This window comes from Felis catus, chromosome D1 (genome assembly GCF_018350175.1).
Source record: "Felis catus isolate Fca126 chromosome D1, F.catus_Fca126_mat1.0, whole genome shotgun sequence".
Lineage (NCBI taxonomy): Eukaryota > Metazoa > Chordata > Mammalia > Carnivora > Felidae > Felis > Felis catus.
The window spans coordinates 24,232,835-24,258,954 of record NC_058377.1 but is presented as its reverse complement, the minus strand read 5'-3'; the positions used below and the strand labels follow the sequence as shown (position 1 = coordinate 24,258,954).

At 41.0% G+C, this 26,120-nt stretch overlaps 1 long non-coding RNA gene across 1 annotated transcript in view; it reads left to right on the top strand.

Moving 5' to 3' along the window:
* LOC109492324 overlaps positions 1-25,614 on the top strand; it is a 47,848-nt gene extending 22,234 nt beyond the window's left edge. The window contains exons 2-3 of the long non-coding RNA XR_002146165.2: positions 16,079-16,182; positions 20,589-25,614. This is a non-coding gene — a long non-coding RNA (uncharacterized LOC109492324). The remainder of the gene's footprint in view (positions 1-16,078; positions 16,183-20,588) is intronic.
* The last annotated feature ends 506 nt before the right edge of the window (positions 25,615-26,120 follow it).

The window sequence follows — 26,120 nt, the reverse complement described above, 5'->3', positions numbered from 1 at the left end:
ACAGAAAGAAAAGCACAGCAGAGTGATCCAAAAGAAAAAAATACAGTAAGCATAATTTCATTTGATCATAACTCTCTACCTTTGCATTGGATAGTTCCATCATTTATGCACCACTTCAAAAGTAGCCCCAATCACAGGAAGTCTTAAACATCATGAAACAATCATCTACAAGTAGCAAAATAATTGTTCATTATTTCTGGTGATGCTATAAGTACAAAACACAACACACGACACACACACACACACACACACACACACACACACATACGCACACAACAGACACCCCTGGTGGTGGCACCCTAAAGGTAACCTGTCTTTAACATTTTCCAAAGGACATAGGTTCTACAGCACTAAGCAATAGAACTTTGTGGAATCATGATATTCTTTATTGATGCCATCTCCAATAGAGTAGATTCTAGCCACATGTGCCTATTGAATACTTGAAATGTGGTTGATGAGACTACAAAATGAAATCTTTAATTTTATTTAATTTTAATCCATTTATATTGAAATTTTAATAGACATATATGGTTACTGGCTACTGTGTAAGACAACTCATGATAACACCCAAACAACTTGGCTGACGAGGAAGTCTGGCCCTGACCTCATACTCTTTGACTTTCTAATTCCAAAAATAGTCTGAATAGGTACTTCTAGCAATATCTGACTACCCTTCAATTGATCAGCCAATAACTGGAGATACATTAAACTGTGCAAATAAATATTAACCCTCCCTTTCCATAATTTGAATTGAAATGTCTATTTCTGGAGTGACCTCTTTGGTTTATATACAACAGAGAAGGGGGCATTGTCTCTAAAATGTTGGAATGCACATGCCTTATATGAAAGAAGACATGTAACCAGGGACGTCTGGGTGGCTCAATCGGTTAAGCGTACAACTTTGGCTCAGGTCATGATCTCGCTGTTTGTGAGTTCAAGTCCTACATTGGGTTCTGTGCTAACAGCTCAGAGCCTGGAGTCTGCTTCAGAGTCTGTGTCTCCCCCTCTCTTTTCCCCTCCCATGCTCATGCTCTGTCTTTCTCTGTCTCTCAAAAATAAATAAACACTAAGAAGGAGAAGAAGAAGAATGAGAAGGAGAAGGAGAAGAAGAAGACATGTAACTCTATGCCCTGGTGCATCTAGGTAGTTCCAAATGTGGAAGACGATCGTGGGCAGGAAAGATCAGTGGAAATCTGAGAGGCTCAAACTGAGAGAAATAGAGTGGTTAGTTCACAGTCTGAATCTTACAAAGGCAGGAGATAGAAGTAGAGTGGATGTTTATTCTAACAAGGGCTCAGTAGAGGTTACCTAACTGTATACCAGTGAAAATCAGTCTGAATGCCACCTTAGCACTGTAGACTCTCAATACTCGTCCTGGATCATAAAGCACATAGAAACAAATTTCCGCCAAATAACTGTTCCTAAGGGTGCAAATAAACTTTAGGAATTATCTGAAGATTTTAGCTGTCAATGTTTCCTCTCTTTCTCATTCCCCTCCCCTAGTCTTTTACTTAATCAGTAATAGGGGCCCCTGGGTGGCTCAGTGGTTAAGCATCTGACTTTGGCTCAGGTCATGATCTTATGGTTCATGGGTTTCAGCCTCACATTGGGCTCTTTGCTGACAGCACAGAACCTGGAGTCTGCTTTGGATTCTGTGTCTCCCTCTCTCTGGCCCTCCCCTGCTCACACTCTGTCTCTCTCTTTCATTCAAAAGATAAACAAACATTAAAAAATATATATCAGTAATCAATTTTTCGCTATCTACTATGTTCCAGGCTCTGTATGGAGCATTAGGGGCTCACCACTGAACTAGACTGAGACCTAACCTTTAAAAAGCCACCTTAGGTTGGAGAAACAAACAAGTAAACAGTATTAAGTTGCCCTAAAAAATAAAAAACTCATCGAAAAACTAACATCAAAAATTTTTGAGCTTCCGCTAAATGAAAGCTGGAATAAACACGCGGTATTTGCACACAGTTCCGGGCCTAGACACCACTACCACCAAGCTCATTGCCCTTACACGTACACAGGCACACACACAGGCACACACACACACACACACACACACACACACACACACATGCAATAACTTTTGTATATTCTACAAAGTCCAGAAAAATGACAGGGTGGACTTGTTTTTTTTTTCTTTTTGTTTTATTTTTATAGAAAATATTCATATCATGATTTTTGCCTGCCTTTACTTTTCCAGGATGCCAAAGGTAACACTATTCAAAATTTCCAAAACTTTTAATTAATTTATTTTGACTTTGCTACATATTTTACATTCCTAAGGATACCAGGTATTGGTCAGTGGGATGACATAGAAACCAGGTAAAGATGCTGATGCCACCATCCAGGCTGGTGAGCTCTGTAGCCACATGCATTCAAGAAAAGCTCTAGCTTGGGCGTTAGTGTGGATTGTTTACACTTATTTGGAGAAGGGGGATGTCGCCCTGACACACTTTTGTTCCAGAGGGATCCGTTGATTTTATAATTGAGCTGAGTTTAAAATGTGAAACAGATTGGCTTTGCTGGCAAACTCAGAGCACAGGTGTGTTTATTTCTTCATAAAACAATGGTGCTCCTATACAAAGCCCCAGGACCCCAGATGGACCCCCTATTTCTCTCCACACAGCCTCATCACCTGAATCACAGATGGAACCTACTTAACTCATTCCTTATGCCTTCTACTCCTCTCTTAGGCTCACTTAATTACCCCGAGCTATTGCTGAGTTATTTTTCAAGGACATATCTTTAAAATTATATCTCTTAATTTACCAACGGGCGTACATTTTTAAAAAAATAATCTGATGCCTGAGATGAATGAATCTCTCTCTTCAGTAGTGAAAGTGCCATCTGTTCTTTAGAGTTTCAATTTCATGGAAATACTGTCTTTGCTTTGGTTGCCCTTGCTCCCACCCACCACGTTATCCTCTTATAATACTCCCCTCCCCCAAGATACGATCTCAGGATCCATCAAAAGCCTTACACTTTGTCAAGTTTTCCCATGTTGAATTGAAACAACCAGGATACTGAGTTTCCTTTTTATGTCCCTTTATTTATGACTCAGTATTCCTAACTCAACCTCTGCTATTGACATTGGGTCACAGAGAAGAATATAACAAGAGGCTATTGTTTCAAATAACACACAATAAATAAAGGAGATGCGTAAGCAGTTTTAATACATGGCCATGCGTATGATAATATAAGTATGATAACAAAGCTAGGATTAGATCAGAGAAAGAAGAGCAAGTCCGTATGAAGGGCCAAAAAACTCCCCAGAGGAGACTCTTCTTTTGTAGAGTTTGATAGGAGCCAATCATATATAAAAGCAGGAGGAGATTATTTGAGGTCAGAAGCAGGAAATTATTCCAGGTTTAAAGGATACATGATTGGGTGTTTATAACTAGAGGTAGGTATAAGAAACTAAATATTTATTGAGCACTTGTTCTATGATAGACATTTAGTATGAATCTGAATACATTGTTTTATTTATTCCTACTGCCACCTAGAACCAGAGATAGTTTTCCCATCTTACAAGGGAAGGGACTGAAGCTTAGAGAGTGTAAGTAAACTACCTAAAGCCACAGAGCAAGAAGTAGGGACATAATTTAATACCATATGCAGTCTGTCCAGTCCTTCCACTATATTTTGTAGGATTTTCTCAACTGATCTTTTTTCATGAGAAGCAGATTTGGCCAAGTTCATAGGCAAACATTATCTTGTGCTCTCTGCACCGCCCCCCCCCCCGCCACCCCCAGAGTTCTATTCCTGTTATCAGATAACAGAACATCAAGTACAATTTCGTTCAGGGAGTGATGAATCCACAGGTAAGCTCTGGGAGTTCAGCATGCCTGGATACCTTTCTGGTGGGATGTCATCTCCACTGGAGGTCTCTGTTTCCCTCAACCCTTATTCCAAACTTTTAGAGAAACTGCTGGCAAGGTTATGCTAAGGATAAAGTTAAACTCTGCCTGACTTTCTTCAGGCTCTAGGCTCTGGAAGTCAGTCCAAAGTCAAGAAAGCCAACAGTGCTTTTCCTGTTCATTAGGTTTATCAACTCTCTGTATCTCGTATACGCTCCATTAAAGGAGCTGTGTGACATCTACAAGAGAAACAAAACAAGTCAGGATGACAGTAGCAGCAGCTCTTAAAATAATAGAACCACTTCCTTAGGGGGGAAACCCTTAAAAGTTAAGTTACTTTCTCATTTAGTTATCTCTACCCATTATTCACACCAATGTACACTTAGCAGGGGAAACGCAAGGCAGCCCTTTACTGCAGTGAATGGATTCTAACTTTATACAGGGTGCCAATTTTCTGACATCTGTGGAGTTGCTCTCAGAACTTGTTCTTCCTGGGAATTAGACTGATGTCTCTTGGCCATGGCTGGTTAGCTCTGATGGTTAGGGCACTATGCTAATAAGGCCAGGCTCATGGGTTTGATGCCAGTGACATCCAGTCAACCATGCCTGTCCCTTTCCATTCATTCCACAGCCATTTATGGAATATTTACTAGGTGCCAGATCATGTGGAAGGCAATACACAAAGTGAAAAGGGACTACTCCTATTCTGAAGGAACTCACAGTTTAATGGAAAGACAATGGCACAGACAGAATAAGTCATCAGTGGGCAAATGATCAAAGTGCTCTGACGGCAGACAGAGAAGCAATCCCAGAGCCTTGGCAGTTGTCAGGATATGGTGGCATCCTTGGAGGATAAATGAACTGTACAGTGAAGAAACAATGGGCCTCACCAGACTTTCAGGTCATGCACACACGTACAGAGATGTTTGTTGCTAAATATGATGCAGCCTGCCTGTGAAAAATGAATGCATAACATCTTGGAAGAGCTGTGACTAATTCCACCTAAAATCGGCACCCAGTGGGTAGACCTCAGCCCCTGGAGTGAAAAGTCCCAAGATAGATTTCCGCCTAGGCCAGAAGCTCCTCTTCCAAATACCTATCAGAGTTAGTGAGGTTAATAAGGGCCAGTGAAGGTCTCCAACCTGATCCCTAGGAACGCTCTAGCCATAGAAACATACGTCCTTCCACCCATAACCATGAAGGAAAACAGCCAGGAGTATCTATCTGACCAATGTCTCTAAAATGGGAAAATGTGAATGGATCAATGCAAATCAACCACTCCTGAAGAAAGAAATCTCAAATTATATATCACACAAATTTTAGATATACACGCAATGCAGTAGTACAGTATTAATCTTACCACGGTGCTCTGGCAAAATTACTCTGCTGCATTTCCGATATTTGGAATGAGGGTGTTCTTCACATTTAAAATAGAAGGGCACTGAATCATGTAGCATAGGGATGACTTCTGCAAGGCTCTGTCATAATTCAGGAGTAAGGGCAGAAATAATAGAGTAACAAAGAGTAGTATGAGTAAGGAAACAATAGCCCTGCCCTTGACTGTCAGCTAATCTCTTTAGAATGGGGGAATGGAAGGATCCTGGGGTCTGGACCCAGACAGTCTTTGGCTCTGATCCTACCTCTGCCAATGATTGACTATGTAACCTAGTACAAGTTCACGGAATGTCCCCTGGCCTCAGTTCTTTATTTGTACAATAAAAGAATAATTCCACTGCCACGGGATGGCTGTGAGTTTTAAATAAGATATTGGATGCAAAGTACTTCAGATGACACATAGTAGAAATCAAAATATGCCAGTGGCCTTCTCTCATTTTGCTTGCATCTGAAAAATGTGTGCCACCTCCCAGATATGCAAAGCTCTGAGGTCCTGAGTGATAGATCTTCTAGAAATCCAAAGTCATTATTTGCGCTGTCACTTTATTCTGATATTTGAAAGATCTCTTTAGAACAGCCCCAACACGTGACTGGGATACAATTAGGGATTTGCATTATTTTGCTCCTGCTAACCTCTGGTCCTCCAAAACATAAGAGGGTTGAGCTAACTGACACATTATATGTTATAGAAACAGGCAGCTCACATTCAGGTTGAAGATTAAACTGAGCCTGCCTATTGCCAGAGCTTTGTTTATCACCTCTGCATGTTAACTGTTGCCATTTAGCAAGCCTGGGTGCTGTAATTATTACCTGAAGCAAATAATATAGTCAGCACTTTATAAGAAATGCAAACTCCTCACCCTTCCTTTGGTTCTCAGAGCAATACCATTAATTATGATAAATTCTTCTGATATTTCTGTGACTGTGGTAGGTAATTTCCTAGGTATTCCTCTGCAATTTGACATCAATCATTGTCCACTTAGCATAAATTAGGGCCAAGACTCCGTGGCTGAATTTCACCGCTTATTATGCCTCATTCAGGGGAGCTAATTCCTTCTTAAATATGTATGAAAAAATTTAAAGGTAATTTTTTTTAGCATTGAATGTTTTCAGGGCTACAGTTCTGTTGTTCCCCAGGCACAAAACTCATGCAGGGATTGTTAGAAGCCATCCTGTCTTTCTGCCCTATGAGGAGGATAAAGTTCCTAGTAGAGTCCTGGAACTTCCAGATTCTGAGTTTTTGAATTTTGTACACAATGTTCAATTAACACATCCCACTACTTTGTCTAATTGTCTCTTGCCTTCCTCTTCTCCACAACTCATTTAATAAACTTGACAAAGTAGATTCTCATTAATTGAAAATCTGCAAAAGTGCTGGGCTATTGATTGCTTCTTTTCAGTGCATTTAAATCCTCAGAATAGATACCACCCAGGACGGAGGGTCAGAATAGTAGTATCTCCACATAGCAAGATCACATGACATTGGGACACCACGAAGAACTTCCTGAGGAATATGATCCCTCCTTTCTTTCCTCTCTTCTCATGGATTCAAACGTCTGAAGTTGTCCCTGGAAAAAGTGGCTGACAGCTCTCCAGAGCAGCATGCCCATGTGAAGGAATCTCCCTGCTTATTGAATCTGCTCTTAAAGTTGGGGAAATCTTATGATTTCTATGATACAGGAATTTATCAGTAAACATTCATACAGCGATGTTCTAGAACTCAGCAAGGCACTACTGACACTAAGCAAACATGGGTATGGCCCACTGACTGTTGGGTGGGTGGGACTTGTTTTCCTGGAATGGAACATAGCAGTGACAATTCCCACAGCTCAGTTGTCTGGCATTGAAAATAGCTTCTCCCATGTAATCAGATGTGGAATGAATCATAGGTCTGGAGAAATAAGTGAGGATTCATGAGGAAGGTGAAATTTGAGTTGCAGCCTGAAGAATCCCCTGGGACAGGTAGGTGGGGTGGTTATTATAATAATCATACTGGCATGAGAAGCAGTAAGTGGTTAAGAAGGGTGACATCCTTCACGAACCAAGGAGAAGGTTGGCAGTTGGTCTGCTGTGCAATAAAGGTCTGACTGGAGAGTGTAATGTTGGATGGGTTTGCTGAAGCCAACCTTACAGTGTTCATGCTCTTTCAGATCTAGGACCTTGGCACAGGACAAATATTGCAGCTTACGGGAGAGAGGGTAGGAACTTCTCTCTACTAAATAAAGGAGATATTCTTGTAACCACTGTATAGATATCCCTCACAACTACAGAGTACAAAAAACACTATTTGACAAGACAAAACAAAACAAAACAAAAAAAATGGTTAGACTCAAGACACTGCAACTCAACGTTTCATTTTTATAGATGAGGCTGGGTCTTGTGCCTTTCGGTGACTTACCATCACATAGTCTGTCAGTGACTGCAAAGTGTTTCCTCTCGGACTACGGGGCCCTTTATTTTTGCTCTCCTTAATGACCCTCAACTCACTCCAACTTGTTCTGCCCCTTTAGAGAAAAAACTTCCTAATGATCATTCACGAAGGCTGTCCCTCCACTAAAATCCTCTTCCATCCCAGATTAAGATTCCAAGGTCTAGCTCCACTGTCACGTCTCCGAAGAGGCTCTGTTGATTCTGGAGACCAGTCATGGTGCCGCCCCTTTCCTGAACTCACAGTCTTCCACCTGGAACTCTGATGGCTCTCTTTCTACGCAAGTCTTATTCCTAGCCACTTAGATGCTTATCATATCTTTGAGATTATAAATCTCTCCAGGATGAGAATCTTGGGTTGTTCATCTTGGTATCCCCTTTTGGCTTAGCACTTAACGAATTTGGTGAATTATTGTACCAAGTGTATTCACATCAACCAGTAGCTATCAAACACAATGTGCCCGAGCCATGAGTAAAAGCCTAAGATATAGCTGAGGATGATGCCTCAGAAATGTATTTCAGAGCATTTCCCGACCTTCATCATCATCGTTATCATCATCATCATCATCATCATTATCACCGTTATTGCCCACGGTGTGCTAGGCCCTCATTGTGACTTAGAACATTACAAATGTGTCGGCATTCTGCCCATAAGTGGAGCTACCAGTTGGGACAAGATATCCTCCCCTCTAAACTCACTCTGTGAAATGTTGGCAGGTCTGATGGATTTGCCAAGCTAGCCGGCTTTGGTGGGAACTGAAACAATTTGTCAAACTCCAAGGGTTTGTGAGCATGAACGTGTATGGGAAAGGAAACTTAATGTTGCCTGGAATGTGAATCCAGAACTTTTAGCCAAGGCCAGACAAACCAGAAAGGAAATATCCCAAGGACACTGAAGTGGGCAACACAAGCCCCTGTGCAATTGACTCTGGTTAAAGGTTGACAGCAGGGAAGATTGACATCCTTGATTTCTAAGCAGTGAGAGTGCCAGGCTCCTGCAGAAAGGGGGTTCAGCCTCAAATTAAAGCAGCTATTTATAGGGATGGAAGGGGAATTGAATTCCCAAACCACTACTCTCGCCCTTGGCCTCTACTGACGCTCAAGTGTTTGGGGGGGATTGTGTGCTGAGTCAACAAGCACAGGGAGTCAGAGAATTGCATGTAATAGTGATTTGAGATACCTGTTGCTAAATAGGCATGGTCTTAGGTCTCTATCTTTAAGGAGCCTGGCCTCCGAATCAGGGGCTGTGATGGTGTTTAGAATCACAAAGTCTGAGTGACTGTGGAAATGCACTGGGAGGGAAAGGAAATTGGAATTGATCTATGTGATCTAGAGCGGGGTTTGAGGATAGGGATGGGTTGAGTATGGGGGGAGGGGAGATGCGGGAGTCCTGGAATGCCCACAAGCCACTATCTACCCACTGTGGGCACCTAATAAAAGTGGTCTGTTCCCAGACTGGTTGCCAGCTCTGTATCATCCAGCATTGTGACTTTAATTCATCGAACTCTGTGCCTAATCTTCTTCAGAGTATTACTGTGGTTAGACAGGCCAGGATGTTTCATTAACATGTCTCTATCAAACCCTGTCAGCAAAACTAATAATAGATACTATTTATCAGCTATTTATTTCAATGAACATTGCTCTAAACTTTCCACATGTGTTCGTTTTGCCCTCGTAAAAAGGCCAAGAGGTGGAAAATACTATCATTCTCCGTTTTACTGATGAAAAAACCTTAGAGACAGAGAAGAGAGATAACCCAGTTGAGGCCACGCAGTTGGCAAGTGGGGGATCCTAATTCAGGCAGTCTACTCCAGACCCAACACTCTTCAGCTGTATGGGACACGGTTGCTGGAGCCCGGACTGCCAGAGATGCCTTAAGCTCTGAGAAAGATGTGTTCACAGTAGGCTCCCCAAGATGGAGACTGGTCAACTTAGTCACAGAAATCTAATCTGATATAATCAACCCTTTGGTCTTCATGCCAAGGGCAGACTTCTCTTGTCTCTCCCCCTCCTCTGCCCACCCTGCTGACTGTGGCAGATGATAGACCTGACACTTGGGAAGGCAGGATAGACCACTGGCTTCTGCCTTTTTGCTCAGTTTCCCATTGACTCTGCAGGGGATTGGGTGAGGGAATGGGAAGAAGAGATGAGTCATAAACTTATAAGCATCGAAAAGTTCTCCTCTCACTCATCTGTCTTAAGGTGGCAGATGTTTAAGCCAATTCTCTGGACTCTGCATGTTTCCCTGGGTTCCGAGCGCTCTTCCTGCTGGGCTCCTACACTGTAAATCCCAGGGTGCAGACCATGCATTCTATTCCCCCAGCTGCTGCTTCCTGCTAAGCCCAGGTAACTTCACCGGTCCACTCCACACAGACTTTTTCTTTGGAATCCATACCCTTTTAGAGTTTTAAACAGCCCCAGATTAACTCTCAATCTGCGGAGCCAACAGTATAGTCCATGACCCCATGTGGCACCTGCAGCTCTTTCTTATCCAAAGCAACTCACTAGCCCTCCTCTCCTATCCTCCAGATTATCTAAGTGTGAGTCAGATATTAGCCCACCACACCTGCCAAAGACACACTGGCGCCTTCTCAAGGTCTCTAAATGTAGGCTGACAGGAGGTTTCATGGCATTTCCATGGTTCCCTCACCAAAATTTCACCAAAAATTCTCAAATAGTAGACTCCTTTGAAATGACTCTGTCTGTGGGTGAAGGGAATTCAAGAGGCATAACACGTTTTCAGAGAGATCCTACTTTGCATGTGCCTTATAGTGCCCTGGCATCTTACTTTGGAATTTCTGTCATTATCTCAGTGCTTCGGTCAAAAGTTCCAACTCAACATCATTTCTTGAGCACTTGTGTTGTTTCAAGCACTATCAAAAGCATTCTAGGTGTATTACCTAAATTAAGTTTAAAAATAATTATAGAAGGGCGCCCGGGTGGTTCAGTCGGTTAAGCATCCAACTTCAGCTCAGGTCATGATCTCCTAGTTTGTGAGCTCAAGCCCCACATCGGGGTCTGTGCTGACAGCTCAGAGCCTGGAGCCTGCTTTGGATTCTGTGTCCCTCTCTCTCTCTCTCTATCTGCTCCTTCCCCAGCTCACACTCTGTCTGTCTCCCTCTCTCAAAAATAAATGAACATTAAAAAAAAATTTTAGAACGTAAGAAATATCAATATCCACATTTTGAAGAGACTGCAACCTAGATTCCAAATACAGTTCAGTACAAAGTATGAACTCTTGGCCATTGTAAACAAAGGATCTGTACTTCTAAGTTGTCTACAACTCTACCATTTTACTCTGAAGCTCTTTCCAGTCTGACTCTCATCCCTCCCAACCTCATTAAAATGACTTTTTTGAAAGCCGTTGAGCACTTGTTGCCAGATCTTAGTACCTGATACAGTTGAGCACTTCTATCGTCTTGAAATACTTTATTCTCTACGATTCCACACACTCTTCTGATTTGTTTCCTACTTCACTGGTACCTCTCTGCTTAGTTGTTTGCTTGCTACTTCTCCATGTAGCTTTTACATGTTGACCTAGATCTTTGTTATGAACCCTCTTCCCTTCTTTATTTTCATTCTCACCCTAGGTGCTCAGCATGATGCTTTTAAATATCATGTCTATGTTGATAACTCCAATGTATAAATCTCCATCCTGATATCTACAAGTACATTTTTCACTTGGGCATCTTAATAGGTATATTTAGCAGAATTTTTCCAATATAGAACTTTTGATAACCTACTCAAATATGTTCTTCCTGCCCTCCGTCCAGATTTTCTTATCAAAAAATAGCATTATGGGGCACCTGGGTGGCTCAATTGGTTAAGCATCTGACTCTTGATTTCAGCTCAGGTCATGATCTTACAGTTCATGGGATTGAGCCCCATGCCTCATGCTGTCAGCGTACAGGCTACTTGGGATTCTCTCGCTCCCTCTCTCTCTCTCTCTCTCTCTCTCTCTGTCCCTCCCTCACTCATGCTCTCTCTCTCTCAAAAATAAATAAACTTTAAAAATTAGCATCACAGTGCAGCAACCCAAATACCACTGTTACACCATCCATAAATACCCAGTGCCCTTATTCTCTACCTTTCTTCCATCATCAATCCCATTGATTTTACTTTTTTAAATATATTTCAGTCTTCTGTAACTTCATCATTGCTTTAGTCCAAACCACCATCCCTTTCCTCCAGATTGCTATGATATATTCCAGCTAATCTTCCTGATCTCATTTTATGTTATTACATCATTACATGGGAGGCAAGGTGACTGCTTAGAACTCTACATCAGATCACATCATCACTCTTTGGACTGAAGCTTCTCAATGTTATCTCATTTTAATAAAATCCAAACTTGGTTCCATGGCCAACTTTTTTTTCCTTCCCCTCTCGAATTTCTTCTCTTCACTAATCATGCTTCAGCTGCAATGCCTACCCTTTATTTCTGAGCATGCCAAACCCTTTGCCATCTCTGGAAATTTACATTTGCTGTAACACAAAGTATTATTTATCCATGTGTTTGTTTGTTGGTCTCCCCTGCTGGTAACCAAACATCAAGGGAATATAGAACTTGTCTATCTTTTTGCTTGCTGTATTCATGGGACCTCTCATACAGTAAGCACCCAAATGTTTCTTATTGACTGGGTGAATCAGATGAATGAAGGAATGAAGGAATGAAGGGATGAAAGGCTGAATCATGATATGTTGACAGATTGAATACTCCATAAAGTAGGCAACCTATCAAATCCCTGAATAAAATCTAACAAATGAATATGCTACAAAATATTAAACAAAAAATGGATCCTGTCTTCAACTGGCCCCCAACTTTCCTACAGATAACAGAGTCCCTTTGGCAGTTGAAATCACAACACTCTCTTTCTAGGTAGGGTTCAGAGTGAAGGCTCAGAGAGGGAAACTCTGGACATCTGATGAGCCTGAGGCAGGCAGGGAGAATGGCAGTTAGAGGAAAATGACCTTTCCATCAGAAAAAAAGTCTCCAGTCAGCCTTCAGGATCCTGAATGATCACAGCACTGGAGGCTCCACTTGGAAGATTTTAATCTGAGAAAAATGGTTTAATACATAACATGCTGTGGGGATATTTGTCTGGGAGTAGATTGAGCTTAAGTCAAATATTCTGCATTTACAAATCCAACTGATTAATAAACAGCCAGAGAATTTTGCTCCTTCTCTACAATACACTCAGGAAAATGGATGGGTTTTATTATTCTACTTATTATTTTTTATCAGCAAAAGTAAAAAAAAAGTGTTTTCACCCATCCCTCCTAAGCTGTAAAATGAGAGAGGCAGTATGATTATATATTGCTCGAAAGAGATGCAATTATAGAGAATTATAAATCATATTCTTTTGTTTGGTTGGCATTTTTTGTTTATTTGTGTCTAATGCAAAGAGCAGGAGATTTACCATAATTTGCGTTCTATAACCTGCAGTACATGTGACAGGAGAAAAAAAAAATCTATTAGCAGAAATGTGTTTTGCCTTTCTGGGCCGAAAGCAAAATAGCACCAGGTTGAAATATTCATCCATTTCTCCTGCCAGGGTTTATTCCTTTTAGTGACAGTCGTCTACCCTTAAAAAACAAACAGACACTTCTACTCTTAAGAAACAGACACGTCTACCCTCAAAAAACAAACAGGCAAACAAAAACTCTTAGGGATTTTCTCAAAAAGATATTGGTCAAAATACAAAGCTTTGTCTCCGGGTCTGGTCTTTGCGGCTCATTAATAACTATAGTGATACACTTCTTACTGAGGAGAAAAAAGATTATTTCTCTTAGGTTTTGTCTGTAAAAACAAATGTGAATGACCAAGTGTGTTTTGCACAGATTCTGACAGGAGGAAAATATGACTGGGAAATACATCTGCAGCATTATATGTACCCAAGGTAGGAATACGATATAGGAAAGAATTCTTCAACTGGGTTTTCATATGCTCTGCATTCTGAGGCCACATTTTATGGCAGTGTTTAAGCCTGTAAAAGAATAATGCTTGAATATATGAGCAGGTTTTGTGATCGTTTTCTCTGTATTATTTTCTCTGCATCCATTGAGGGCAAGTCAAGAGGATATATATTTAAATGTTAGTATAAAATCTTTAAACTAGACAATTGGAAAGTCGTTTAAGCTCTGAGGATAATAAGATATGAGACTGTGTTCCTAAGACAGTCTGGATATTATAATCCATTCCAAATAATTTTAGTTTTGTGTTATATATTCAATGACATACTCCAGGGCAGATATAAAACAAGTAAACCCACATGTCTCTTTGTGTGTGATCTATACATTTACATACAAAGTTGCCCTGAGATACACACACACACACACACACACACACACACCATAATTAGTAAAGATGCTTATAATAAAAGGTCAAAATGAGATAGAGATATTTGACTTTTTATGCCTTTTTATTTAGAGCACTTTCAAGTTCACTGGAAAATTAAGGGAAAGGTACAGAGAATTTCCATATGTCTCAGCACCCCCCCCACACATTCATAGCCTCCCCACCAGGATGGTACATTTCACTGTAAGTGATGAGCCTACACCGACACATCACAATCACCCGAAGTCTGTAGTTTACATTACAGCTCCTTCTCGGTGTTGTATGTTCTACGGGTTGGACAAATGTACAGTGACAGGCATGCACCATTACAGTATTCCACAGAGTATTTTCACCGCCTGAACCATCTTCTGGCCTCTGCCCATTCATTCTCCTCCCATTCCCCACAACCCCTGGCAACCACTAGTCTTTCTGATGGGTCCCCACTTTAGTATTTTCCAGATTGTCGTATAGTTGGAATCATACAGTCTTATAGACTTTGCAGATTGGTTTCTTTCATTTGGTAATATGCATTTGACTCTCCTCCGTGTCTTAGCATGGCTTAATAGCTCAGTTCTTTTTGTGATGAATAATATCCCATTGTCTGGATGCCCCACAGTTTACGTATCGCTTCACCTATGCAAGGACATCTTGGTTGCCTCCAAAGGTTAACAATTATGAAGAAAGCTGGTACAAACATCTATGTGAACGTCTGGGTGTGGATGGAAGTTTTCAACCCCTTTGGGTAAACACCAAGGAGCATGACTGCTGGATCATACAGTGAACTGCCCAACTGTCTCCCAAAGTGGCTCTACCATTTTTCATTCCAACCAACAATGAATGCAAGTTTCCTTTGCTCTGCATCTGCACTGGCATTGGGTGTTGTCAGTGTTCCAGGCTTTGGCCATTTTAATAGGTGCATGGTGGTATTTCATTGCAGTTTTAATTTTCATCTCCCTGCGGGCATATAATGTGGGGCATCTTTTCATATGCTATTTGCCATTTGTATGCCTTCTTTGGTGAGGTGTCATTTAAGGTTTTTGGCTCTTTTTTAATTGGGTTGTTTGTTTTTTCATTGTCAGGTTTAAGAGTTCATATTTTGGGTAGCAGTCCTTTAGCAGATGTGCCTTCAAATACTTTCTCCCAGTGGTTTGTCCTTTCTATAATTTTTTTTTTCAACGTTTATTTTTTTTTGGGACAGAGAGAGACAGAGCATGAACGGGGGAGGGGCAGAGAGAGAGGGAGACACAGAATCGGAAGCAGGCTCCAGGCTCTGAGCCATCAGCCCAGAGCCTGACGCGGGGCTCGAACTCACGGACCGGGAGATTGTGACCTGGCTGAAGTCGGACGCTTAACCGACTGCGCCACCCAGGCGCCCCAAGTGGTTTGTCCTTTCATTCTCTTCCCATTTTCTTTCACAGAGCAGAAGATTTTACTTTTAATGAAGTCCAGAGTATCAATTATTAATTATGGACCATACCTTTGGTGTTGTACCTAAAAGTGCATCCAAGGTCAGGTTTCCTTCTGTATTACATTCTAGGATTTATATAGTTTTATGTTACACCTTTAGTATGACCCATTTGGGGTTAATTTTTGTGAAGGATATAAGGTCTATGTCTAGATTCATTGTTTGGCATGGAGATGGCCAGTTGTTCTGGCATCATTTGTTGAAGAGATTATCTTTGCTCCATTGTATGAAGCATGGAATATCTCTCCATTCACTTAGTTCTTTGATTCTGCTCATGAGAGTTTTACAGTTTTCCTATATGGATTTTATATACACTATGTTACACACACATCTAAGTATTTCATTTTTTGCAGTGGTAATGTAAACAGTCTTCCTTTTTTTTAATTTCAAATTTTACTTGTCCATTGCTGGTGTATAGGAAAGTGATTAACTTTTACCTATTAACCTTGAATCTTAGGTTTTAAAATGGATTCTGTTGGATTTTCTGCCTAGTCAACCATGTTATCTGTGAAATAAGAGTTTTATGTCTTCCTTCCCAACCTGTATGTTTTTTTTTTTTTCTTTTCTTTTCCTGCCTTATCGCATCAGCTAAAATTTTCAGCTCAAAGTTGGAAAGGAGTGACAAGAAGGGATATGCTCAATGTGAACCTGATCTTAGTGGGAAAGAATACCATTATCATTCTCACCATTAAGTAAGTTGGTTTTTTGTTGTTGTTGTTGTTGTTGTTGTTGTTGTTTTTGCTATAGGTCTGTTGTTGTTGTTTTGTTTTTTTAGAATCTTTATTAAGTTGAGGAAGGTCCCCTCTATTCCTGGTTTACTGAGAGTTTTCATCATGAATTGATGTTGGATTTTGTCAAATGCTTTTTCTCCACCTATTGATATGATCATGTGAATTTTCTTTTTTAGCCTGTTGATGAGATGGTTTATATTAATTGATTTTCAAACATTGAAACAGCCTTGCATCTTGCATACTTGGATAAACCTCACCCCATTGCAGTACATAATTTTACGCATTTTTTTTCAACGTTTATTTATTTTTGGGACAGAGAGAGACAGAGCATGAACGGGGGAGGGGCAGAGAGAGAGGGAGACACAGAATCGGAAACAGGCTCCAGGCTCCGAGCCATCAGCCCAGAGCCCGACGCGGGGCTCGAACTCAGGGACGCGAGATCGTGACCTGGCTGAAGTCGGACGCTTAACCGACTGCGCCACCCAGGCGCCCCAATTTTACGCATTTTTAAATTCAATTTGCTAATATTTCATTGAGGATTTTTGCATTTATGTTCATGAGATACATTTGCTGTCAGTTTTCTATTCTTGTAATGTCTTTGGTTTTAGTATAAGAGTAGTGCTAATTTTATAGAATGAGTTAGAAATTATCCTCTGTGCCCCTTTCCTCTGGAAGAGATTGTAGATAATCAGTTTAAATTCTTCTTTTAATGTTTGGTAGAATTCACCATTGGGCCAATCTGGGTCTGGAGCAATATTTGAGATTTTTGTGACAAAATGAGTTTTAGTCATGTGTGATATGATAGAAATTTGACAGAATAAAAGCCATAAAGCATTAGGATTTGTTGGTTCCAGGGAAGCAAATATTAAGCATGATATCCAGCCTGTGATCTAAACTCAGATGTATGCAATAAATAAATAAAGAAAGACAAAAATAAAATCAGATACATGCAGAAGTAGAAGGAGAAGTTGTCAGAGAAAGACAAAGGCTAAAAGTTACCTAGGAACTGACAAGAGTCAGGCAGATCTTTTGCTACAAAAATAAGCTGGGGATAAATAACTAAGGAAAGTACCAGAAGAATCTGAAGAGGAGTAGCAAACAATGTTTTGGTGCAATCCAGCACAATCTTTTTAAATTTTATTCTCTATTGTAGAACTGCACTCATGCTAACTCTGGCTCCATGGATCCTAAGGACATCACCTATACCCTGACGGTTTTGAAGGTTAATGAGTTAATTGCCAGTTTGGTACGGGTTTGATTAAATCAGGAGAAGGCTTACTTTTTAGTGCGTGCGCACATACAGACTCTTATGCACTTTAACTCAAATAACTTTTATTAGTTCCCCATTGCTCAGGTAATCTATTTCTGTGCAACAAACCAACTAAAAACTTCTAAAAAATATACCCATGGAACTTAGGGGTAAGGAATTTGGACACAAAGTAGCAGAAATGGCTTGTACAATGGATGACATGTGGGACCTCAATTTTGAAAAATTCAAAGACTTTGGGTGAGTTGTTGGCTGGAACTTGGAAAGGTTTGGGGGGGCTTTCAAGCACGTCTGGCGGTTGATCCTAGCTGATTGCAGGGACCTCAGGTAAACTGTCAACATGGCCTTTCTGAGTGGTCTCTACATATGGGTTAATTTAGACTCTTTCTCAGCCTGGATGCTGAGTTCCAACATGTGCTCCAAGAGAACAAGGTGGAGGTGCATTACGTGTTTATGATGCAGCCTCAGAAATCACATAGTATCCCTTCTGTAGTATATTCTTTATTAGTTGTTGCAGTCAAAAAGTTCTTCCCAGCTTCAAAGGAAGAGACATAGACAACACCACTTGATGGGAGGATGTCAAGGTCCTATTGGAAGAAAAGCATGAGGGATACAAGATATTGCATTGCCCATCTTTGGAAAATACAAACAACCACACCAGTAAATCAATACAAAAAATATCACTAAATTTACTAAAAATAGAACACAATAAAATAATTTTGACCTTCAAAAAATTATCAATATTGAGCTAATAATGGGATATATTTTAAAACTCTCTCATTCAGCAGCATTTGAAAGACGAATTCAGTAAGTCAGAGTGATCATCTGTATCTGTGGTTCTCTACTTTGGGGACCCCCATCTTATGACATTGTTGCGCTCCTGTTAAGGACTAGACTGCTGAAATACAGGGGTGGCTTCACAGCTTGTTGCTTAAAAAGGCTTAAGATTTGTGTTTATACTCTTCAGATTATGAAAGCAAGAAGATGGGGTATGCAGTTTTCAAAAAAGCCTGAAACTGTGAAGAAAACTGATGGAGAAAGTTTTAAATAACCAGATCTCTTAAAGAGATACTGGATCCATTCATACAGCACAGTAACCTATCTGTCCCACTCCATAGTCTCTCAGGGATCCAAAACCTGGTTGTTCATCTTCATACATACCTTGGGCAATATCGGTATCCCAGGAGACATGAATGCTGATTTGGACCACCTCTTCAGCATCATTGCTTTCTAGTTTCTCAAATATCATCTCCAATGACATTTCCCATTCTACTTAAGCTACTCATTCCCATAGTCTCATTCTAGACCTTGGCATTACTCAGAATTTCTCTATCTCAAAATCATCCATCCTTTTACTATTCATGGTCTTCAAAGTCATGGAGAATTTTCATCTATTAGCTATCTATTTTCACCTAATTCTTCATCCCTCTCTTTCATCCTTTCTGCAACCATCTCGGATTACCCCCTTATTATCATCTCAGATTGCATGGTCTATCTTTAAAAAAAATTGTTTTAATGTTTATTTATTTTTGAGAGAGAGAGAGAGTGACATACAGCATGAGCAGGGGAGGGACAGAGAGAGAGGGAGACACAGAACCCAAAGCACGCTCCAGGCTCTGAGCTGTCAACACAGACTCCGACACGGGGCTCGAACTCATGAACCATGAGATCATGACCTGAGCCAAAGTCAGTCGCTTAACTGACTGACCTACCAAGGCACCCCAATCTTTTTAATAATATTCTTGTCATTGCCCTTAAGCTCTGTTTTCCCTCCTTTTTAACCATTCATTCTCCTTAGGGCTTAGTCTTTGAAAACCAAAAGCAGGAAGACTCCTTCATTTTGACTTTCCCATAAGTCTTCTTGAGGCCATGCTTTTTTTATTATTATTATTATCTAAATTCAAGTTAGTTAACATACACTATAGTCTTGGCTTCAAGAGTAGAACCCAATGATTCATCTCTTACATATGACACCGAGTACTCCCCCCAAAAAAGTGCTCTCCTTAATACCCATCACCCATTAAACCCATCCCCCCACCCACCTCCCTTCCAACCTCCCCTCCCCAGCAACCTTCAGTTTCTTCTCTGTATTTAAGAGTCTCTTATGGTTTGCCTCCCTCACTGTTTTTATCTTATTTTTCCTTCCCTTTCCCTATGTTTCTCAGGTTTCACACATGAGTGAAATCATGATACGTCTTTCTCTGACTGAGTTATTTTGCCTAGCATAATACCCTCTAGTTCCATCCACGTTGTTGCAAGTGGCAAGGTTTCATTCTTTTTTCATTGCTGAGTAGTATTCCATTATACAGGTCATGCTCAAATGTGGGAAAAGGGAAAAGAGGAGAAATGCCTGGAAAGAAAAACAAACTTGACTAATATTTAGCAAAGAATATCTGGCCACCTGAATAATTTAAAAGTTAATGTTGCTAACTACTGTGAAGGAGAAATTCGTTCACTATCAGAATGTGTCATAGTGATCTTAACTGTTCCCTCATCAAGGGCCCAAGGAATAGGGTGAAGGCTTCTGATCATTAAAGCAATGATGCCCGTCCTTCTCCCAGCATTTTATACTTAAAGTCGGTAAATCTGGCTCCCATCACCAAGAAATAAAGATGACATAGTCTCCACTCCTCCTATACAAGTTTCTCAGCATCCTGCTGCCTTTGATTTACTTTTGTTTGGAGGGCTTCCTTAGACAATTGTTTACTTTCCTCTAATTTTGTCTGAAAAATGATGATGGGTACAAGTGAGGATGATGCAAAGTGAAAGAGGGAAGTGAAAAATCTCCCCAAACCCGTCCTTCCCTTAGGATAAACCCTGACTCTGCATTTGTACCCCAGCACCCCTAGCATCTGGGGCCACAAAAATCACCACGCATGCAAGGTGATGGCGTTGAACAAACCTGACATTCATCCTCTGTTGAGCTTTGGCAAAGAACATTAATTTCTAAGCATAAGTAGTCTTTCTCTGGAAGTTAATGAGAGACAATCATTGTGTTCAAAGATGGAAAAAGAGACAAGGGCAAGAGCTTAAGTTACTATTAAGAATCAGCAGCAAATTCTGAGTCCTGACTTCAAATCCCTTTTCATTTTTCCACCAGATGATCTGATCCATCCATGCCTGCTGACCATCAGCCACAGATCATTGGCTTGTCTTATGGCAAAGTCAGTACACACCGGAACGTGGTTGCCTCATCCGAATGCCCAAGGAAAGTCTACGAGCTTCTCTCTCTTTCAAGTTGCTCTCTTTCTCGTCTGTCTCTTTGCACCAGATCTGCCAGCCTCCAGGAGCTGAGAGGGGCAAGATAGCGACGAGGCCCCATCCTAGTGTATGGTGTGTCAGTTGCTAACATGGGTTCGTGGTGGTGGGTCCTTCTGTCTGTATTCAAAATCATAGCAATCCATTTAGGCACCGCTGTTCCTTCCAGGCAAATGTGCAATAACACAGTTGGCCCATTAACATTGCAGCTGCATAGAAGATTAGTCACTTTGCGCTGTGCTGCCTGGTTAAAGCATCCACGACCACTTACGGAATTTGGGAATAGCACTGCTGCAATGAGCTGATGCACTGTTTACAATCATTCTCAATACAGACAACACATCATTCTTGGTTTTCTGTGTGGGTTGGGTGGCTGAAAACATCTCCCACCAAGCTGATACTTTTTATACAGCTCTAGAGTGGGGGAAAAAAAGAGCCTTCCTGGTGCTCCTTCTGCTCTCCATTGGGATTCTCCATTGAGGAAAAAGATGGGTTTCATCAACTGTCCCAAGAAAATAGGCTGATAACTTCCTCAATTAAACTGTGGCTTCTTAAATTCAGGGCTTGTGATTAGTTACAATGGATCCTGAAGCCTCTACAGGATAAGAGCTACGCATGATTCTCCTGAAGCATTTAACAGCATGGCACATGCTATTAGCCCCTTTGGTTTTAATTTATCCTGAGAAACGCATCTCTTTTCATGCAAATATTTTGTAGATATTGACGTATGGACATTTTAAAGATTTTAGGATAAACGGAATACAACTTTGCAGAAGCTATTTCCGTTTTCACTCCGCTTCTTAAATATAAGGAAGAAAGGCCCTTGGCACAAAGGGTGAGCCTATTTCCAAACGTTCACTGGAGTCGGCTTCTTTGGCCCTCTCTGGGATGTGAAGCGACAACAATGTGAAATAGCTCTCAATTGCAAAAATAACTAATGGCATCTGAAGGAGTTAGGCCAAAGATGGCAAATACCTCGTCCCAGGGTTTCAACTGAAAGCTGACCACACTTACCACATTTCCACTCTGGAACAAAATGAGGGGTGCCTGAGTGGCTCATCAGTTAAGCACCCGGCTCATGACTTTGCTCAGGTCATGATTTCATGGTTTGTGAGTTCAAGTCCCACATCAGGATCCATGCCATCAGCATGAGCATGTCCTGCTTGAGATTCTCTCTCCCTCTCTCTCTCTCTCTCTCTGCCCCTCCCCGATCATGCTCTCTCTCAAAATAAATAACTTAAAAAAATAATTAAAAGCAAGAAATATAGCACATCAAACTGTAATTAAAATAAAAACTTAAACAAATATATACATAGAACATACTAGAGAGATGGAGGGGGGAAAGTCAGCTTTATTACTGGTAAAACATGCTTAAGAAGACTTTTTAAATGTGTCACTGCAACTGGGTTTGCTAATGCCTTCCCTAAAATGACAGCCTCACCCCTGTTGCCACAAGACATCACAGACAGCCCTGGAATTAGTCTGCTCAGGCTGCCGTAACAAAATACCACAGGCTGGGTGACTTAAACAACAGACCTTTCTTTTCTGACAGTTCTGGAGGCTGGAAGTGCAGGAACAAGGTGTCAGAAGATTTGGTTCCTTCTGGGGTCTCTCTCCTTGGCCATCTTCTCGCTGCACCCTCCTGTGGTCCTTTCTCCGCATGTGTCTATGTCCTGAATCATCTCTTTTTATAAGGACACCAGTCAGATTGGAGTAGGGCCCACCCTACCGGCCTGATTTTAACTTAATTGCCTCTTTAAAAGCCCTTTCTCCAAATAGGGTCACATTCTGGGGTACTGGGATTCGGTAGGCAAGAATTTTGAGGAGGTGAAATTCAGCCTGCAACATCCCTCCAGCAAGTGCAGACGGCTTGCTACAAGGAAAGGCAGAGAGGAGTTTATTTTTCCGGGGGACAGCTCAGCTGATCATTTCTCAGTCCTGGTTGTACATTAGGGCCAGCCAGGGAACTTTGAAAGCCATCAGTGCCCGGAGCTCGACCACAGGTAAACTGAGGTCTAATCTCTGGGACTGGGGCCAAGATATGAGTGGGTTTTGGAAGCCCCACTAGATGATGATGGTGTGCATTCAGCACTGAGATCCACCAGATTCACTCAAAAGAGGCAGAGAGAAAGGAGCAGGATGGGGGCACACACTCAGGTCCTTCTTACAGTATTCCCAATTCCACGAGGTGCTTCCCTTCAGAAAGATGAGAGGGGAAGGAAGGAGACTGACCGCCCCCTAAGTATTCCTTTCCCTATCCAGGATGTAGGAGACAGGGAGCCTGGCTTAGCAGAAACACATCAATTATGCCTGGCCTGGGGGAAGGAGTGTCTTGCTCCCCACCACTCCTCCTGACATCTGCAAAGGAGGCGAGGCTCAGTGTCTAAGAACCAGGTCCTGTATTGCCAGCTCAGGCACAACCTTCTCAAACCTTCATCTCCGACCATCTCCCTGGGGCAGCAAATTGTTCCAACCTGCCCTTTGCACGGGACACTGATGGACCGTGGGAAGCTGAGATTTAGTTCTCCATTTCCTGCACCCCTCTGGCTACTGGATCTCAATTCTGGGCAGCTGGTCAACCCATCAGGAATCCACTAAAGCAAATCATTTTGCTTCTCCACAGCAGGCTGACTTCAGTAACCACCAAGAATTCATTACTGCTCTGGTTTGTTTACACTCGCTAGGAACAGACAGTGCCTGTGAATTATTTGGAGACACGCCTTTCCCTATAAATCAGGTTTAATCTATGCTTCAGATATGTAAGACAGCATCTGGAGCTTCCTCTTTTTTCCCCTTTTGTTTCTTTAGTCAAATGAGTATGGAGGCACCTCCCTTTACAGGTCATATCCAGTAGGAAAAACAAAAGACAAACAACAACAACAAATAAATAAATACCTTCGAATTCAGCTGTATGGATCTGAAGCAGTTGGACACCTGGGTTTTAGCCCCAGCACCACTGATAACCATTTATATGAATTTTGGAAAAGTTATTTATCTCATCTCTAACAGGATGGAAGTATTAGACTCGCCATGATTTACATGATGTGGAATCTCTAGATGAATAATGACAAATGAAGACAGAAGAGAGACACTGGCCATTTTTCATTTAATTAAATTAACTAAATTGTTACTGATCACCTACTACGTGCTGGGACTGTGCTGGCATCAATATAAAGCCATCTAGAGCATGCCTCTGCCAAGAAGTCCACTTTTAAACACACACCTTGGTTAGCATGGTAGAGAATAAGCATCTTTACTGGCCATGGCAGTTATAAGGATGTCTTGATCGATTTCTTTAAAAGAATAAAATATTAAGGTTTGGGCTGCATATATATAAATTTCTTTGGAGAATGTTAGGAGCACCCTTTCCCCAGAGACAAGACAACCAATAGCGAAGGTAAAAAAAAAAAAAAAAAAAAAAAAAAAAAAAGTAAAACAGAAGCCCAAATTGAAAGAACAGCATCAATATTTAATCACAGCAGGCCACGGGCTGTTGAAGCAAAAGGTATTAAATGTAATTGAAACCAAAGTATTCCGATTCCCACTGCGGGGTATGAGGTGGACCAAGGAAGGGCCTTTTCTCTGGGTGTCTCTTTCCCACAACCTGCTGGAATATTCCCTAAGTGGATTGTGTCATTAGGAACACATCAAATCAATATCCTAGGAAGGGTTCGTGTGTGCGGGGCCAAAGCATACCTTGGGTGATTTCACCTCATGTAACAGATTGGTCTCTTAGCCATACAGTAACAGAAGCATTTTCTTTCTACAAAATGGATAGCACAGAAGAATAATCTAGCTAGCATACTAATAAAGGAAAATAAAGGTATCTGGGAAAACTCTTTGAAACCCTCAATGGCTAATTTGGGAATTCCAGACTTTGTTACTGGAGAGACGCAGTAAAGGTATTATTAAACAACTCTAATACACGAGATGTATTACATCAAGGATGCACTCTTATTTTTGTAATTGCCACTTATCTCAAACCTTTTATTCATGATCTCAGAGGACATTTTCAAAAGCTCATACTGTCACTATACCTTGATCAAGGTTAAGTGAGTCTTTCTTTTTCTTATAGAATGATCACCTTCCTGGTCCCTTCTCCCCAACTCTCTGGTTTAATAACTGTGTCTTTTCTGGGTACTGTTATTAACCTGGGGTTTATGATCACCTCTCTGGAACATCAGTTTAATAATATCACCTATCGTGAACCAGGGACAGAGTATCTACATTCTTTATGATTTGCCTTTTTGGGTGCCAACCTTGATTACAGTCTTAACTATGGTTGTGTGTTTGTGTGTGTGTGTGTGTGTGTGTGTGTGTGTGTAGGGGGGAGAGAGATGTGGAACTACCAGTTTTCTATACTTTGTCTTTTTGTCTTGTTTTGTTTTGTTTTGTTTTGTATATATACTTGTTCTTTAAAGGTAAGTGACTGGCCATATTCTTGGTCCACCTCTCCAAGTACAAACAATTTATGCATCCATGGGCCACCATCACACCCTTGGCAGAACTAGACACAGAATCAATAAAGAGATACTTTGCAGGTAAAGGGGAGAGGCAAAGTGACCCACAGTCTTAAGCACAGCCACATGGTGGGTTGTCCCTTCACTAGACACAGATGCTCTGAGACATAGGCAATGACACTTGTGGGTGATCAGAAGACCCAGAACACATTGCTCTTGAAGCATCAAGTGAACCGGGAGCAGGATTTTATTTTCCCATAACTTTTCTCTTCACCAGAATTGTGTTCTGATGTGGTATTCAAAATATGCAGCCAAAAACATGTTTTGCAATCTGCTGGACCAAAGCTATTTAAAGATTGTTTTTCCCGAGAAAGAGAAAAATTCTAAGGAAAGGATGCATACCCGTGAGCACAGTTAATTTCAATAAATTGAAATGTTCTCATCACCATCATAACAAACATTGAGATACTAGGCAAGACACATAACTTTTTGGTGCCTCTGTTTTTCCATCTGTAAAATGAAGTGGAAATTACCATTTATGGGAAAGGTGATCCATGTATTATATGCTCCCATATAGCATGAAACAATTTGCACATTACGTTGGGAATATATGTTGTATTTATTTCAAAATCCAACGTATTTTTAAATGAGATAAATAACAGTCAACATTTCTATAGTACCGATTTATGAATTTCCTTTCTTCCTCTAATTTTGGAAGGGAATAAAATTCTGCTGAGTCCCCCAGTGCATGCCTGTTTCCACATAGATGCCATGGAAAGCTAACAGTTATAAGATTCCCTTGGAGAAGACAGAGTCTTTAGTGTCCAATAACACCCAGAGTCATCCAGAATATTCTTATGATGTTTTGCAGGCCAATTTTTTCTTTACCCTTTTATTGTTCTTTAGCTAGTAAA